Genomic DNA, 14,440 nt, shown 5'->3' with positions numbered 1-14,440 from the left:
CAGGGCCACCGAGGGTCCGTGGATTCGACTCCAGCTGTTCCCACCCAAACCCCTGTTGGATCCATTGGCCGCTCGAGCCCCAGATCCAAACCTCCGACATGATCAGGAAGCCTTCAGAGTCCTTTGGGAGCACCTTCTTTTCCTCAGCTCCCTCACGAATCCCGGATCTGATACCTGGGTCCCATGAGCCGATCTCCAGCAGCCTGTACAGGTCCCTTGCCCGCAAGTCGCCCACAGCCCATACAGGTCCTTGAGCCGCAGAGGCCTTCGCTGGTCTGCTGCCGTGGTGACCGTCCTGTTGGGTTCCAGAACTTATTAGAGTAAACTGCATCTGTCTCGTTGCCCCTCAAGCCCCTCTGTAGCCCATTCTCAATGTGAAGTTTATCAGCCACTCATTTACACAATGGGGTCATTCACTTCGGCCAGTGAACCTGCCTGCATTTTGGATGTGAGAGGAGACCAGAGCACTTTGGGGAAATGTAGACGGTCACAGAGGGATGGTACAAACACCCTGCAGGACAGGGGGGTGCGTGGGATAATATGGAGACCATAAACTGTTTGACAATATCATGGATGATTTTTGAATCCCCCCATTCCATGCCCACTTTTGAACCCTTCAGGGAGCAGGGTAGGAAAGCGCGGTACAGTTAGTGTAACAGTTAGCGCAACGCTGTTACAGTGGCAGTGACCCAGGTTCAAAATACTGTGCTGTCTGTGAGGAGTTTGTACACTCCCCCCGTGCCTGTGTGGGTTTCCTCCGGGGACTCCGGTTTCCTACCATCTTTTAAAATGTACAGGGGTTGTAGGTTAATTGGGGTATTTGGGTGGCGTGGTTACCTGCTGTACGTCTAAATTTAAAATTTAAAGAGGTGATGAAACTTCAGCAGTGGAGACCTGGTTTAAGAGCTTGTCAAATTATCGGCAAGTGTGAATTGTGTTGTTGACTTCTGACCCTGGTCTTGTGCTCAATGCACAGCCATTCCCATTCACTCTCACAATGTCAACAATCAGTAGCAAACATCCTTAAGATCCTGGGGCGAGACGATTCCAGAGTTGACACCCAGTTCTGAGTCAAAGCAAGTTAAAAACACACAAGGCTGGAGAAGGTCAGCAGGTCAAACAGTGTCCTTTATACAGCAAAGGTAAAAATACATCACTGACGTTTCAGGCTTGAGCCCTTCATCAAGATACAGAAAAATGTAGGCAGGCATCCGAACAAAAGAGTAAGGAAGTGATAGGTGGAGAAGGGAGGGAGGGGACAGCAGCGATCAAGGGGAGGAGGGAGGGGGGAGGGAGGGAGAAGAATGGAAAGGGGAAGGGGAGGAGGGAGGGGGGGAGAGCAGGTTAGCAGAAACCGAGGAAGTCGATGTTGATGCCATCCAGCTGGAGAGGCCCAGATGGAAAATCAGGTGTTGTCCCTCCAATTTGCGGGTGGTCTTGGTGGGACAGTAAAGCAATGGATACTCATGGGAGTGTGACTTGGAGCTGAAACAGAGGTCTCTGACACTCTAGTGGACAGAGTGAAGGGGCTCTGAGTCAAAGCAAATGAACCTGGTGCAGAGACTTCACCTGCGTGTGGGTGACCTACGCCCCAGCATTACGCCAGTACTGATTATGGAAATTTGCCCTTTGTGGAAATCCCTATCAAAGTGTGGAAAAAATTTAACTCTCGGAACTCACATGAGAGAATAAAAATAACAAAATGAGAAACCAAACATAAATTTTACCTTGTTTTCTTAAGGGTTCACATTACAGAAAGTAATGATCCAGATGTTTTGCTGAGAAAGCAACTGTCTGTTACACAGGGAGTTCGGTACCAATGGAGGACTGTCGCTGTAACAGGCATCTCCCAGACAGGTGTTGAGTCACAGAGACGTGCAGGATGGAACCATCGCGCTCTTGTTCACCATCAGCCATCCATTTACACTCGGCCCTACATTAGGTTGCAGATAAATGGAGGATGGACAGCCATGATCTTCCATGCGATTAGCTGAGAGGGCGGACAAGGCCTCCACTTCACCTTTCACCTGAAAGAGATTCAGTCCAACAGCGCAGCACTCCCTCAGCACCCTTTGCAGGATCGAGGTCTTTGTGCCCATGTTAGGGTGATGACACCCCAAACCAAGACCCCGACTACCTCACAGAGAATGTACATTTCATTGCATACAACCCTGAGATTCAGTTTCAACAATTCTTCCGTAGCTGCCGGAACCTGGTTCCCATCCAATGCAACAGCTCTCTCGTAAAGATGCCGCATTTAGAACATTGAACACTACCCTGCGGCCCACAATGTTGTGCCATTCTATATATTCCTACTGACAAAATATTAAACCCTTCTTACCTCATAACCTTCTATTTTCCTTTCATCGATGAGCCTGTCTTAGAGTTTCTTAAATTCCCCTATTGTTTCAGCCTCCATCACCACCCCTGACAATGCATTCCAGGCCCCCACAACTCTCTGGGTAAAAAACTTACCCCTGACGTCTCCTCTAAATTTCCCTCCCTTCACTTTGTCCAGACGTCCTCTGGTGTTTGCCACTCCTTCCTCACCAAATCCTGTAGACCTCTCATCTCAACCTTCCTTGCTCCATGGAGAAAAGTCCCAGCTCTGCTGCACAAGACTTATTTTCCAATCCAGGCAATATCCTGGTAAATCTCCTTGAGCTGTTTAGAAACATAGAAAATAGGTGCAGGAGAGGTCATTTGGCCCTTCAAGCCTACACCGCCATTCACTTTGATCATGACTGATCACCTGGTCAGTTCCAGTACCTCCCCATACTCCCTGATCCCCTTCGCCACAAGGGTCAAATCTAACTCCCACCTTAAATATAGATAAAGATCTGGCTTCAACTACTTCCTATGGCAAAGAATTCCACAGATTCACCCCTGAGAGAAAAAAAAATTCTAATCTTGGACTTCCCCCTTATCCTTAAACTGTGGCCCCTGGTTCTGGTTTTCCCCAATATTGGGAACAACCTTCCTGCATCTAGCCTGTCCAATCACTGAAGAATTTTATATGTTCCTATAAGATCCCCCCCCCCCCACCAATCTTCTAAACTCCAGCATAAGCCTAGTCGATCCAGCCTTTCTTCATATGCAAGTCCTGCCATCCCTGGTACCAATCTAGTGGACCACCTCTGCATTACCTCTATGGCCAGGATGCCTTTCCTCAGATAAGGAGACCAAAACTGTACACAATACTCCGAGTGTGGTGTCACCAAGGCCCTGTATGGCTGCAGTAGAACCTCTCTGCTCCTATACTTGAATCCTCGTGCTTTGAATCCCCACGGACCATTCGCTTTCCTCACTACCTGCTGTACCTAAATGCCCACCACTTTCAACGACTGGTGCTCAGCGACACCCAGGTCTCGTTGCATCGCTCCTTTTCCTAATCGGACCCCATTGAGGGAATAATCTTCTCTCCTGTTCTGACCTTCAAAGTGGATAACCTCACATTTCTCCCCATTATATTGGATCTGTCATGCCCACTCACCTAACCTGTCCAACTCACCTTGCATCCTCTACACAGCGAACCCTGCCATCCCACTTTGTGTCGTCTGCAAACTTGGAGATGCTGCTTTCTATTCCCTCATCTAAATCATTGAGATATATTGTAAATAACTGTCGTCCCAGCACTGACCCTTGCGGTCCCCCACTAGTCACTGGCTGCCATTTGGAAAAGAATCCTTTTATTCCTTCTCTTTGCTTCCTGTCTGTCAACCTCTATCCCCCTCAATCCCATCCCTCCTGTACCGTGAGCTTTAAGTTTGTATTTTAATCTCTGGTGCGGGACCTCATCAAAAGCTTTCTAAAAGTCCAGATATCCCACATCCACTGGTTCTCCCTCACCCTCTCCACTAGTTACATCCTCAAAAATTCTATGTTTCGTCAGACATGAATTTCCTTGGTAAAACCATGCTGCCTCTGTCCGCTGATATCACTACTGCAACCACATCTTTAATAACTGACTAGCAATTTCCCCACAACCAATGTCAGGCTAACTGGTCTATAGTTTCCCATCTGCTCTCTCCCTCCCTTCTTAAAAAAATGGGGTTAGGTTAGCCACCCTCCAATCTTCAGGAACCCGATCCAGAATCTAAAGATCATTAGTTATTGTGCAACATGGGTTTGAAGAGGAGAGGATATTGTGAAGAGTAGGAGGTCTAACTGATAACAATCATTAGATTTGTCCATTGGTTGAATGAGAATTCTACTGAGTGAGAGTGACCCTGGCTTCATCTCCCTGGGTCGAAACTTCTGGAGTTCCCTCCCTAAACCTCCACGCCTCCAAGTGACCCGACAAGGCCAACCTCTTCGAAGCTGTATCTGACCAGATGCCTCCTTGTAAAGCTAATTTGACCACAGCTTTGAATTTTAAAGCACCGAGGGGCCCACTGCCATGTTAAAGGTGCCACATAAATTCAAATTACACCTAGCAACCAAGAAAACTGAATGCTCAGTGGTAGAACTTATTTGAATTATTCATGGCTTTAAAAAAGCTCAAGGGCTCCTGGTCCTTGTACATGGTGAAGAAAGGAGTTATCTTTTTAGTCATCTGATATCAATGAGGGGAGAATTTTAAGTATGTACAAATTGTTTAACAGGATGGGTTTAGAGCTGCCATTCCCAAAGGGGGCCACAGCACATTTTAAGTAAAAGCCTTGTTTTCACCTCACGTATCATATTAAAAAATTATGGTTTTTTTTGTGTAGTTGGTGGGGGAGAGACCAAAACTTGACGGCTTCTCAGGGAAGGGAGCTCATAAACTTAGAGCAGAGTCCGAAGGGGGCCATATATCTGGAAAAAAATCTGGCTTTGGTGATGACTACTCTAATGGGAAGTGAGGGGGGGATTTTTTTTCAGGTTGAAACTGAAAGCAAGAGATGACCTCACTCTAGTCATGTGAAGCTGGTGACGCAGTTAGGTCCACACTGCCGATCCAGCAATGATTCAGCCAAATCACGCAAGTTGCCAGAATGGGGGAGGGGCAGCTCAGGCTGTCGGGGATGTGGATCGAGAGACCCTGCACTCCTGCTGCAGCAGCCTCGTGACAATGACGGGCCACGGGCAGGGATCTGCTGCTGTGGTCAGAGCTGGGGTTGGCCAGGTCACTGCCTTCCAAAACTGTATCAGCCCACTATACATCAACCACTCTGTCGTGGAGAGAGTGGAGAGCAAGTTCCTTGGAGTTCACTTATCGAGTGACCTATCGTGGACACTCAACATCTCCTCACTTGTCAGGAAGGTGCAACAGCGACTGCACTTCCTGAGAAGACTGAAGTGGGCAAGGCTACCGGCCACCAACATCTCAACCTTCTACAGGAGCTCTATCGAGAGTGCCCTGGCTGGCTGCATCACAGTGCGGTACAGTTGCTGTAGAGAAATGGATTGGAAGTCAATCCACAGGACTATAAAAGTGTCAGAGAGGATTACTGGAGTCTCCCTACCCACCCCCCCACCTCCCACATCGACATGCTCGACCGGGATTGTTGTCTGAAGTGGGCACTCAAAATCATTGAGGACCCCTTCCACCCTGCGCAAAGCATCTTTCAGCTGCTCCCGTCAGGGAAGAGATACAGGAGGATCAGAGCCAGCACCACCAGGCTGAGGAACAGCTTCTTCCCACGGGCAGTGAGAATGATGAACGACAAAGGAACTGCTCACACTAATCCTTCGAGACTCTCGTATTCACGAAACAATGGTTATTTATTTATTTGTTTGTTTGTACAGATGAATACTTGTCCTGTGCTTGTCTGTATGTGAGTTATGTCTGATTGTGTGACTGCGTGATAATGCCATGGTCATCAGCAGAATCACAGACGGCAATGAGGAGGTATACAGGAGGGAGAGAGATCAGTTCATTGAGTGGTGTCACACCAACAACCTTGCACTTAACATTAGCAAAACCAAGGAGTGGATTGTGGACTTCAGGAGGGGGAAATCAGGAGAACACAAACCAGTCCCTATTGAGGGGTCAGTAGCGGAAAACGTAAAGAACTTCAAATTCCTGGGTGTCAACATCTCTGAAGATCTGTCCTGAGCCCATCATGTCAATACAACCATAAGGAAGGCTTGGTACATGCTTGAAGTACATACCTTTTGGACCCTTGAAAATTTCTATAGGTGTATCATGGAGGGCATTCTGACTGATTACATCACTGACTTGTATGGAAATGCCAACGCATAGGACAGGGAAAACAACAGAGAGCTATGAACTTGACCTGTGCCATCACGGGCACCAGTCTACACTCCATCGAGGACATCTACAAGAGGCAGTGTCTCAAGAAAGCAGCTTCTATCCTTGAGGACCCCCACCACCCAGGCCAGGCCCTCTACACTCTGCTACCATCGGGAAGGAGGTCCAGGAGCCTGAAGACGAGCATCCAGTGGTGCAAGGGCAGCTCCTTCCCCTCCACCATCAGATTCCTGAATGGACAATGAACCACAGACACTGCTTCACATTCTCTTCCTTTGCACTGATTTATTTATTTTTCTATAAAATATAATTTATAACAATTTTGCACCTGTAAATTCTGCCATGAAACAATTAATTTTGTGACATGTTCATGACAATAAATTTTGAATTTGAAATCTATACAGAGGATCATTAAAAAGCTGAGTTGCTGGGGTCTCCCTTTCCTCTATAGACAACATTTATTGGGACCGCTGTCTAAATAGGCCTCAGGGAATGATAGAAGGAGAGGAGCATCAAAATCAGGGCTAGCTCAGGAATTGCTTCTTCCAGCAGTCTGTGAGACTGATGAATCTCATGCCCATGAAAATCTTCCCAAATATTTATACATATCTATTTTCACTATTGGCATAGTGGTTACCTTTACAGCGCCAGTGATCGGGACCAGGGTTCGAATCCCACCCTGTCTGTAAGGAGTTTGTACGTTCTCCCTGTCTGCATGGGTTTTCCCCGGGAGCTCCAGTTTCATCCCACCATTCAAAACGCACTGGGAGTTGTTGGTCAATTGGATGTAAATTAGGCGGCACAGACTTGTGGACCAGAATGACCTGTTACTGTGCTGTATGTCTACATTGACATTTGTATGATCTTTTTGTACTGTTTATTTTAGTGTCTGGTGAGACTGTTTTGTCAGGTTGTTTCTGTACAGTCAGATAATCATAAACTTGAACGTGATATTCAGCCTGGTTAGCTTGAGACCCAGTGGTATGAATCCTCAGATTTCCCATTTCTGGTAACACATCCAGGTCCATTTCCTTTCCTGCATCTCCTCATCGGAGAGACTGGATGCAGACCGGGAGATCTCTTCGCTGAGCACCTTCACTCCGTCCGCATCAGTGACAAGGATCTCCCAGTGACCAATCACTTCAATTCCGCACCCCACTCCTATGTTCACGTCTGACCATGGACTCATTATGACAGTACAGATTCTTTCACCAATGTGTATATGTACATATGTACAGATGGTAGTGTAGGATGACTGTAATTGGCTGAGAGTGTAGCCACACCTACTGGCAGGTCTTAAAGGATTGCTCCTAGCCAGACCAGGTCATTCTGGACTGGTCGACCTACTTGTGATATGCTCCAGGCTTTTAGTTAATAAAAGCCTTGGTTTGGATCAACAAGTCTTTGGTTCTTTCGACACGCATTACACTCATGTACTGTCCCGAGACCACCCGCAAATTGGAGGAGCAACACTAGATTTTCCGGTCTGGGAATTCTCTGGTTTCTGCTAGCCCACTCTCTGTTCCCCCTCCCTTCCACTCCCTCTGTCTTCTTTCCTCCAGCTCTCCACCCCCTCTCTCTCCATTCACTGAGTCATCCTCTCTCCTTGTTTGCTGCTGTGACCTCCCTACCTTAATCTGCCTGTGGGACCGTGCTCCTCCACCTGCCCCTCCCCCCACCATTTTGTTCGGGCACCTGCCTACATTTTATTCAGACCTTGATGAAGGGCTCATCCAAAATGTCGGTTCTCTATCTTTACCTTCGCTGTACAAAGGACACTGTTTGACCTGCTGAGTTTCCCCAACGTTGGGTTTTTACTTCAAGCACAGTATCTGCAGACTTTCATGTTTCATGTTCATCTCTTTCTCCTACCTGTCTTATCACTTCTCCCCACCTTCATTTATCCAGTATCCTATCACCGCTCACTCCTCCCGGCCCATTCCTCCCTCCATCATGCTTACTATCTCCCTTTCACGAGAAGGGTCCTGACCCAAATTATCCATCCTCTCCATGGTCGTGGCCTGGCCAGCTGAGACACTCCAGCACCTCTATCTTTGCTCCGCTTGTTTCTCCATTAGCCACTCCGGGACACACACCCAACGAGCACACTCAGATGAAGCTAATTGGGGACGCTGTGGTGGACGGAACCTTCCACTTCCTTCCAAGGTGAATCATGCCCCCACCCCTCCCCATTCAGGGAAGTCTCTTTCGGTTCATCTTAGGATGAAGGTGAATGGAGAAGGGAGTGGGGTTGGGGTAAATGGGATCATGGATTATATCATTAGATTATTTGTCATCTGTCAATAATTTTAATTTAATTTAGACATATAGCATGGTAATAGGCCCTTCCGGCCCTCGAACCTCTGCTGGCCAATTAACCATTTTGAATGGTGGGAGAAAACTGGAGCCCCTGGAGGAAGACCATGTGGACAAGGGAGAACCATACAAATTCCTTACTGACAGCGTGGGATTCAAAATCTGGTCCCACTCACTGGCACTGTAACAGTGTTGCATTAACCTCTATGCAATCCAGGCTGATCTGATCTAGATGATAATGTGATATATTGGATCAGAAAGTTTGCAGATGACATTAAGACTAGAGGCATTGTGGACAGCGATGAAGGTTTTCAAAGCTTTAAGAGGGATCTGGACCAGCTGGAAAAATGGGCTGAAAAATGAAGAGTGATGTGTTACATTTTGGAAAGACAAACCAAGGAAGCACCTACATGGAAAATGGTCAGTCACTGAGGAATGCGGCAGAACAGAGGGATCTGGGAATACATAGTTTCGTGAAAGAGGTGTCACAGGTGGATAGGGTTGTAGAGAGATCTTTTGGCATATTAGCCTTCATACATAAAAATATTGAGTACTGGAGTTGGGAAGTTATGGTAAGTTGTATAAGACATTTGTGAGGCCATATTTGGAGTATTGTGTGCAGTTTTGGGCACCGAACGACAGGAAAGATATCAATAAGATAGAAAGAGTGCAGAGAAGATTTACTAGGATGTTGCCTGAACTTCAGGAACTGAGTTACATGGAAAGGTTAAACAGGACTTTATTCCCTGGAGTATAGAAGAATGAGGGGAGATTTGATCGAGGTATTTAAGATTATGAGGGGGATAGACAGAGTAAATGTAGGTTGGATTTATCCACTGATGGTAGGTGAGATACAAACCAGAGGACATGGGTTAAAGGTGAAAGGAGAAAAGTTCAGGGGGAACATTACGGAAAATTTCTTCACACAGAGAGTGGTGGGGGTATGGAACGAGCTGCCAGCTGAAGTGGTGAATGTGGGTTCAATTTTGACATTGAAGAAGAATTTGGACAGATACATGGATGGGAGGGGTATGGAGGACTATGGACTAGGTGCAGGTCACTAGGCAGTAAAAAATGGTTCCGCACAGACTAGAAGGGCCAAGGGCCTATTTTTCTCCTGCAATGTTCTATGTTCTATATCAAATATACCACCCAGAGACAGGTCTTTTGGCCCAAGTTTGTGGTTGAGAAGGTCTGTCACAGGAGGAGATCGAGTAGGACTGGCCTCTGTTGGATGAATGAAAAGTGACCCATTAGGGTCACGAATAAGAAATTCTTAGATAGTTTGACAGTATTGATACAAGGGAGATGTTTCCTCTGGCAGAAGAGCTTGGAACTATGGTTCAATGTCTTAACGTAGAGAAATATCATTTCAGATTGAAATAATGAATGGAGTATTTGCATGCGGAAAAAAGGCAATAAATTCCAGGACCACCAAAAATGGGGTGGGGGTCAAGGTTACCGCAGCAGCCAGTGCAACAGCACCTGTGACCAGGGTTCGAATCCAGCACTGTCCGTAAGGAGTTTGTACGTTCTCTCCATGTCTGTGTGGGTTTCCTTCCACCATCCACAAAATGCATGGAGTTTGTAGGTTAATTATCAAAGCACGAGCCCGTGGGTCAGAGAGCCTTTACTGTGCTGTACGTCTAAATTTGAAAAAAATATTAAAAACATGACTGGCTCAGCACAATTTGGCAATACCTGCCCTCTGGAAATACTTGTTTATGTTTTCTCTTTTCTATTTATTATTTTTTGTGTCATGTGTGTTTTTTGAACCTGCTTGTGGCTGCAATAAGTAAAAATTTCATTACAGCTGTGTTTTGTAACTTGTGCTGACAATAAACCATTCATTTTTAGAGCAATTGTACAGGGCTTTGATGGCAGGTGAATCCAGAGAGTTTACTGCTGGGCTCTTACATGGGTTCACAGCATCATTTGTTGTAGCTGTATATCTTAGGGCAGGGGTGGCCAACCTTTTCATTTTTAATTTAGACATGCAGCACAGTAACAGGCTATTTCAGCCCAGGAGTCCATGCCGCCAATTAATCTACACTCCCCCCCCACCCCCCCCCACCCCCTGGTATGTACTCGTAGACCAAAATGGCCTGTCTGTGCAGCATATCTAAATTAAAAATGAAAAGGTTGGCCACCCCTGACTTAGGGGTAACACAATGGTAGGAAAGCATCTGATGTTAATAAAAACACAGGAAGAACTCACAGAGTCCATAGGAGGTAACGGAAGGGCTCAGGCCCGAAGCATTTGTAGCATGTCTTTACCTCTTATGGACGTTGCGAGACCAGTTGAGTTCTGTGTGTTTTTACTGCAATCGCAATGTCTGCAGACTCTCATGTTTTTGCTCAAACATCTGTCGTCTTCCTTATGATGAGCGAGCTCCTCTGGACCCTGGATTCTGGGGCCAGCACAACTGACAGGGGACCTGAGCAGCTTCCTGAGAGGATGGCAGAGAGGGAATGGACCACCCTCACCACGCTTGTCCATGTCGGTCAGTGATGAGCTACTATGTGGACTGCCCGAGATGGGGAGCTTGGCTGCAGATGACGGCCAGTGCAGCAGAGGAACCAAATGAAATTAAGTCAGGGGTCAGCTGGGTTGGACCGGACAGTGCGGCATAGTCTGGTTGATCCAATTCAACTGGTCTCTGTGATTCTCTGATTGAAACCATAAAGTTTTTATTGTGACTGGCTGTTGCCACAGCAACGTGTACACATCTGGTTTGGCGGTGAAATAACATTGAGACGTCTACGTAACAACTTCTCTCTGGGAAGTGGAGTGTAAAGTGAATTCCTGATTAATCATGAAATACCGTAATGTTACATATATATGCTGCATCCAACTGGCAATTTATTTTGTACTTTATTATTCTTTATTTTATTTTTGTAAGGTTCAACACCGAATCTGACTTTCCCTCCCCATGATTCACACATGTTGTACTGGTCCAAGGTTATGGCAATACTCTCTGTGGCATTTGTTGCTGCGGAGGCCAGGACACTGGGGGTATTTAAGGCAGAGATTGATAGGTATCTGAATAGTCAGGGTATCATAGGGGGAGAAGGCAGGGAAGTGGGACTGAGTGGGAGAGTGGATCAGTTCATAGCAGAGCAGACTTGATGGGCTGATTGGCTCCTATATCTTATGGCCTTATGATCTCTTAAGTCAAGTCAAGTTTATCATCATCTGATTGCACAAGTCCAACCCGACAAAGCCATGTGTTCTCCGGTCGAGGACCGGAGAACACATGACCAGATATAACACACATACAGACAAACAGTACACATGCAGGACAAGTTTTCATATAAATAAATAAATATTCCTTCATGAATTTGCATTTGGAATGTTAGCCTTCATAAATTGGAGAATTGAATTCAAGAGTAGGGAGGTTATGATGAAATTGTACAAGGCATTGGTGAGGCCAAATTTGGAGTACTGTGTACAGTTTTGGTCACCAAATTATAGGAAAGATATAAACAAAATAGAGAGAGTGCAGAGAAGGTTCACGAGAATGTTGACAGGATTTCAAGGTTTGAGTTACAGGGAAAGGTTGTGCAGACTGGGGCTTTTTTCTCTGGAGCGTAGAAGATTGAGGGGGGACTTGATAGAGGTGTTTAAGATTTTAAAAGGGACAGACAGAGTAAATGTGGATAGGCTTTTTCAATTAAGAGTGGGGGAGATTCAAACTAGAGGGCATGGTTTAAGATTGAAGGGGGAAAATTATAAGGGGAACATGAGGGGAAATATCTTTACGCAAAGGGTGGTAGGGATGTGGAATGAGCTTCCAACAGACGTGGTCGAGGCGGGATCATTGGTTACATTTAAGGAAAGACTAGATAGTTACATGGATAGGAGAGGACTGGAGGGGTATGGACCGGGTGCTGGTCAGTGGGACTAGGAGGGTGGGGATTTGTTACGGCATGGACTAGTAGGGACGAACTGGCCTGTTCTGTGCTGTAAGTGGTTATATGGTTATATGGTTATATGAATGTGAGAGTCTCGGAAGGTCAGTGTGAGCTGATCCTTGGGTCGTTCAGCATTCTCTCTGCCCATGGGAAGAAGCTATTCCTCAGCCTGGTGGAGCTGGCTCTGATCCTCCTGTATTTCTTCCCCAATGGGAGCAGCTGAAAGATGCCATGTGTGGGGTGGAAGGGATCCCTAGTTGCAGAAGATGTTACACAAAGACACCATCCAGCCAATGTTTCCCTCTTCACTCACCCACAAACATAGGACATTTGCTTTTAAGAGGATAGTGACAAGTAGTTTGAATGCAGTGGTCGATTCTGGGCCTGCCCCATCCTTCCATTTACACATGCCCCTGCATCAGTAGCAATGCCTTTCTACACTCAGAGTTTTCTATGCTGAACCCCTTTCCAGACTTCTCACCTCCAGACAAGAGCACTCCAATAATTTTGTCTCAGAGCTGTGGGGTGGTACATGTACCACGAGGCAAGTTGTGATGGAGACACCAGAGAATGCAGACGCTGGGATCTGGAGAGAAAACCAAAAATAAACTCAGCAGGCCAGCGGGAAACGAACAGTCAACATTTCAGGGTTGAAACTTCACCTGCATCTAAAGAAAAGGGGAAGCTAGCCACTCGAAAGGTGTGAGGAGGAGAGGTGGAGATAGGGGCAGAGGTAGGAGGTGATAGGTGGATCCAGGTGTGGAGGGTTTGATGGGCAGATGGAGCCAGGTGAGGGTGGGAAGGGTGGGAGCAGGGAAGATATAGGGTAGATCCAGGTGAGGTGGGGTTGATGGACAGATGGAGCCAGGTGAGGGCAGGAAGGGTGAGGGCAGGGTGTTGGAGACAATTCAAGGTTGCAGATGATGAACCCCCATTAAAATCAAAGGTGATGAGCAGAAGTGGACAAGGGAAGGATGGAGGACAAATGAGAACGGTTGTCCTGCAGAATGCATTTTGCAGCATGGATGACAATATTTTTAAATGTTAAATTTAGACATACCATGCCACCTAATTAATCTACAACCCTGGTGCATTTCAAATGGTGGGAGGAAACCAGAGCCCCTGGAGAAATCCCAAACAGACACGGGGAGAACGTACAACTCCTTAAAGACAGCGCAGGTTTCAAACCCTGGTGCTGATCGCTGGCGCCATAACAGTGTTACACTAACCTCTACGCTACAATTATAACAATATTGCTGAAATGTTTAAATGTATTTACCTCAGCTCATTTGGATTTTTAACCTTCTCCCTTGTGCTCATGGTATCTGTGTCACTCCCAGTGTCAAATAAAGCATCTCGTTGGTTCTGTTGGAAGCAATGAAACAAATGTTATATTGGACAATGCATTCAGCTAATGAAATGGAGTTGTAGCCTGTTTTAGCAGACTATTTTCAATCAGTTAATTCATTTGTGGAAATATAGGTTAAATTAATTTCTTGCTCAATTTTCTAAGTTGGGTGAGTTCCAACCTCAGGTTTTCGCGCAGACCTGGGTGAACACTTTTTACCTTCTGTACAGGAAGAGTTCAAGTTTATTGTCATCTGATTGTACAAGTACAACCTGACAAAACTGTCCTCCAGTCCCCGGTGCAAACCACGCAGACACACAAGCAGACATAACACACGTACAGACAAATAATACATATGCAGGACGTGTGTGTATATATTAAAATATTTTTCAATAATTAGTAGCATCTCGGTGTGTTTGTATGATCAGTTCATTTGATTGTTCATCGTTCTCACTGCCTGTGGGGGAGAAACTGTTCCTCGGCCTGGTGGTGCTGGCTCTGATCCTCCTGGATCTCCTCCCTGATGGGAGCAGCTGAAAGATGCTACGTGTAAGGTGGAAGAGTTTGTGCCATGATCTTATAACCGTTACTGCTGTATTTGACAGATATTGACTCCAGTAGTTTTATATGTGTAGAAAGGTAAAATATATACTATAGATTTAAGT

This window comes from Narcine bancroftii, chromosome 3 (assembly GCF_036971445.1).
Source record: "Narcine bancroftii isolate sNarBan1 chromosome 3, sNarBan1.hap1, whole genome shotgun sequence".
In the NCBI taxonomy this organism is placed as follows: domain Eukaryota; kingdom Metazoa; phylum Chordata; class Chondrichthyes; order Torpediniformes; family Narcinidae; genus Narcine; species Narcine bancroftii.
Note: the sequence above shows the minus strand (reverse complement) of the source record.